Genomic DNA, 5,207 nt, shown 5'->3' with positions numbered 1-5,207 from the left:
AAGAAGTGACCCTGACTGTGGGATGTACAGAGTTAAAGCATCAAGGGATGATTGTGGTGCTGAATGAATCCATTGACCGTAATCCAAAAGTAATTCTAGGGACTAATGTAATTGAGCATTGTATGGGGGAAGTGCTGAGTCTGTTGCAACAGTTGTCTGCCACTGCAGGAGGATGCCGACAGAGGGCAGTACAGCGTGAGTTTCGGGCCCTCCTACATCGGCAGCAAGTGAATTTGACGGGTGGAGAGATTGGTGGAGTGCGGGTGATGGACGTGGCCCCTTTGGTGGTGCCACCCAGAAGCGAGATGATGATTTTGTGCAGGGCAGCAGTGGGCCCCCAAAGGCGCGATTACCCGGCGATGGTGGAACCCACGCCTTCAAAACACTGGCCCAGAGTGATGGCGGCCAGAGGGGTGATTGACATCAGAAAGGGGAGAGTGCCTCTGAGAGTGCTGAATTGTGGGGAGGAAGAAGTTAGGCTTCCCCGTTATGCTACCATTGCCAAGCTGCTTACCATAGATCCCCACGCCATTCACGAAGCCACCCCTCCTACCTCTGCACCCCCCACCAATAGTGGCACCCCCCCGAACAACTAGAGGAGTGGTGTCAGGAATTACATGTAGGCACTGAAGCTGCACCCACGCATCACAAGGAGGGGGTATACAGGGTAGTACAGGAGTATGAGCAGGTTTTCAGCAAACACCCGATAGACTTCGGGATGATTAGAGGGGTGCAACATCATATCCCCACGGGCTTACATCCACCCATCAAGGAAAGGTATAGGCCAATCCCACCAGCACACTATCAATGCGCTAAGGACATGTTGAGGAACATGAAGGAGGCAGGGGTCATCAGGGATAGTTGTAGTCCCTGGGCAGCCCCACTGGTACTGGTGAAAAAGAAGGATGGTACCATGAGAATGTGTGTGCATTACCGGAAGATCAATCAAATAACGCATAAAGATGCCTACCCCCTCCCCCGTATTGAAGAGTCGCTGGCTGCACTGAAAACTGCTAAATATTTCTCCACCCTCGACCTTACCAGCGGATACTGGCAGGTGGCGGTTGCACCAGAAGATCGTGAGAAGACTGCATTTGCCACCCCATGGGACTCTGCGAGTTAAATAGCATGCCGTTTGGGCTGTGCAATGCCCCTGGGACCTTCCAACGGCTCATGGAGTGCTGCCTGGGACATCTTAATTTCGAAACTGTCTTACTGTATCTTGATGATATGATTGTGTATTCCCAGACATACGAGACTCACTTGGAGCACCTGGCAGAAGTGTTCGCGTCCCTTGCTAAGTATGGGATGAAGCTGAAACCCTCCAAGTGCCAACTGCTGATGCCTAAGGTGCAGTACCTCGGACACATGGCGAGTGCCGAAGGTGTCGCCCCCGATCCTGAGAAGATTACCGCTATCCAGGACTGGCCACGGCCGACCAGGCCCAGTGAGGGAGGTGAGGCAGTTCCTGGGCCTGGTAGGCTATTACCGCCGCTTCATCAAGGGGTACACAAAGATGGCTGCACCAATGAAAGACCTCCTCATGGGACAGACCAAGGGTGGTAGGGCCCCTGGACACCCATTTGTGTGAGAAGAGAAGCATGAGGAGTCCTTTCGCCAGCTGAAGTCAGCCTTGACAGGGGAAAAAATCCTGGCGTAACCCAACTACAGCCTCCCGTTCATCCTTTACACCGATGCCAGCAATGTGGGCCTGGGGGCAGTCTTGTCCCAGGTCCAGAACGGGAAGGAGAAAGTGACCGCCTACGCCAGCAGAAAACTCCGGCCCACGGAAAGAAACCCCGAGAATTACAGCTCCTTCAAGCTTGAATTCCTAGCCCCGGCGTGGGCAATCACCGAAAGGTTTAGGCATTACCTCGCGGCAGTGAAATTCACTGCCTACACGGACAATAATCCGTTGACCCATCTGGATACGGCTAAGCTGGGTGCACTGGAACAGCGGTGGGTGGCTCGGCTGACCAACTATGACTTCACTATCAAATTCAGAGCCGGCCGCAAGAACACTAATGTGGACGCGTTATCCCGAGTGCCCCACCTGCCTGACAGGGGGAGCGGAAGACGAAGACGACCTCGAGGAAATAGAGTTGCCCACGTTCCAATGGCCACCAGCTGAAAAACTTTGTGTCAATCAGCAACAGGTGAACCTGGACCCGTTACCCAGCCAGGGGTGGCAAGAAGCCCAGGACCAGGCGCCTGCTGTCCAGTTGGTCAAGACCATGATTGCACAGGGCTCCTCCAAAATGGATCCCTCAGCCCTTTCTGAAGCCCAGCGGCTGTGGAAAGAACGAGCCCGGCTATACCTGCATCAAGGGAAGATGTATCGAGAGCTGATCAACCCAAAAACTCATGAGAAGGTTCGCCAGCTGGTGGCTCCTCAGGCCAGCGTGCTCAAAGTCCTGCAGGCGTACCATGATAGCGCTGGACATTTCGGTTGGAAGAAACTGGAGATGTTGCTGAGAGAGCGGTTTTATTGGAGTGGGATGCAGGAGTCTGTGGAGGCCTGGTGTCGAGAATGTGGTCCCTGTGCACTGAGAAGGGATGAAGCCAGCCAGAAGGCTCCCCTACAGCCGAATGTCACCCATCAACCGCTGGAATTGGTCGCCTTGGACCACGTCAAGCTCACACCCAGCCAAAACGGGTATACCTACGCCCTGACCATTGTAGACTACTACTCGCGGTTCATGGTGGTTGTTCCAGTTAAAGATCTGACAGGCCGTACCGCAGCTAGAGCATTCCAGGCCTATTTCTGTCGACCGCATGGGTACCCGGAGAGGGTGCTCACGGATTGGGGTCCGGCCTTTGAAGTGGAAGTGTTCCAGGAGTTTTGCCAGTTGTATGGGTGCAAGAAAATCAGGACCACACCATACCATGCCCAAACCAATAGGATGTGTGAAAAGATTAATCACCTGGTCCTGGGTCTCCTCAAGACAAGACCATTGGAAGAACGAAACCTGTGGTTGGAGAAGTTACCTGACCTGGTAGACATGTACAACAACACTCCCTGTGGTTCTACCAAGTGTACACCCACGTATCTGATGAGAGCCCGACCGGGCCGGCTGCCGGTGGACCTGGAAATGGGCCTGGACGCTCCAGAAGCTCTTCCCTCCACTGCAAACTGGGATACCAAGCGGCAGGCACAGTACCGACGGATCCAGGAATATGTGGAAAAGAATCTGTGTCAGAGCCGAGAAAAGCAAGAGCAGCGCTTCAACAGACGGGCCTCAGCTGTTCCCTTTGAGCTTGGAGATGTAGTGCTGAAACGGAAGAGGAGAACACATAAGCTTGATGATCAGTGGGAAAGAACACCATATGTCACAGCCCACTGGATGGGAGAACGAGAAGACTTATCTGATTAGTCGCAACCAGGAGAGAACCACGGCTACAGTTTCCAGGGACCACCTGAAGAAATGTCCACACCCCTTACGATTAGCGAATGAAGTTCCAGTCCCCATACTGAACGGGGAAAAGAAAGAGGTAATCCACACCGTGATGGACGACTTCCCAGTAGACTAGCCTATGCAGAACGGTGCGGTGATTATTCCGGTGATAATGTTCCCACAACCTGTGGAAGAAGTGGAAACGGAAATAACCGCCAGTGAACCGCTTGAACCAGTGCCCAGGGATGAACCCATACCAAACCCCCGTAGGTCTAAACCTGCCATACCCGACAGAATGGAAGAGGAACCAGTTGTCTCCTTTGTCCCAGTGCCCCCCGATGATGTCATTGGGCCAAGAAGGTCCACACGCCCCAACCTAGGTAGGCCCCCGCTTAGGTATAGGGAAACTGCCATCTAGGGGTGCTGTATGTTGATTGTGTAAATATCTGAATGAATGAGCACTAATTAGCCGCACTGTCACCTGATTAAGAAAAACCGTTGTCCCCGTTGGGACCATCAGTATGTTTTGTCCCCTGTTTGCCGCATTACCACCCTAAAAAAGCCCACATGAGAAACTACTCGAACGCTGCCGAGAACTCGCAGGTCACCCACGAACTAGTGGGTTTGTAAATAATTGTGGGCTGGAGTCCCGTTGACCGCCTCCGGAGAGGCAGGTTGGAGGAGGGACCCGCAGCGGAGCAGGCTGGGGTCCGGTCACCACCAGGACCAGTGACCATCCTCCTGGGTCAGGGTTCCCCCTGGATGTGGGGCCCCCTGAATGACAGTCGGGTGCGAGACACCGTACCCATTCCCGCTTGGGCAACCTGAACTAAGTTCTGCTTTCCGGACTGGGGAATAGGGGTGCTGCCCGTTTCTTAGGGGCAGCATCAAGGTTGAGGTTGTTTGGGTGGGGAAGCGGCAGAAATGGGACCCATCCGTTATTAAAAATGTTATTATTCATGTTTGCAACGTTTAAGTAACATGCCTCCCGTAAGGGAAGATTTGAAATGCATACTGTTTTGTTTTTATATTTTTCAGAAAAATAAAACCGGTGGTGGACGGGCAGCCCGCGGACGGTCTGCGTTTTACCAAGGGGAAGTGTGATGCCCTGGACCCCAGGGGTCACAGAACACCATCACACACATACACACCCCGTTCCCTGGTAGGGACCATCCGTCAAACAAAAACCCTTGTTGAGTCCTCCAGGGTCTGATGTCCACACCAGGTGGGGCGAAGCCAGGTGGTTGGCCCCACCCACCGAGGAGTTCACAGGCCTGGAGGCGGGAAAAACAGTTAGAGTTTGGAGTTCAAGTGCAGTGGAGTTGGAGGTTGAAGTGGAGAGACTGAGTGTCTGGGTCGGAGCCCAGGCACAGTCAGCAAGGTCGGCAGACGGTGGTGGCCGTCTGCAGGAGTTAGTGGATGTATGCGGAACTGTAGGACCGGGGTCAGGCGGTGGCCCGCCGGTACCGAACCGGGGAGCGGATTGAAGCTAAGCACCAAGGCAGGGTACTCAGACCCCGACTAGGCTCGGAAGCCACCGTAACGGTCAAATTCTCTGATTGTGGTCTGGACCTCAGGGGTTCATTCCCACCCAAGTCCCGTCAGAAGGCCCAACCCGTCCGGATAAGAGCCACCTCCAACGGCCAGAGATCCAAGGGCCAGTGCCTGCGGGCAAAACCGGCTCTCCTGACATGTACAAGCCAGGGAGCGGACCACCCGTGGGAATCCATAGGGGTCAAACACTTACACACAGATGCAGGGAAAGACAGCCGTCACCAACCTGTCCGGGGAGAGGGAAGAAGCCGCAGTCGA

The sequence above is a fragment of the Anomaloglossus baeobatrachus genome, chromosome 10 (assembly GCF_048569485.1).
Source record: "Anomaloglossus baeobatrachus isolate aAnoBae1 chromosome 10, aAnoBae1.hap1, whole genome shotgun sequence".
In the NCBI taxonomy this organism is placed as follows: Eukaryota; Metazoa; Chordata; class Amphibia; order Anura; family Aromobatidae; genus Anomaloglossus; species Anomaloglossus baeobatrachus.
Note: the sequence above shows the minus strand (reverse complement) of the source record.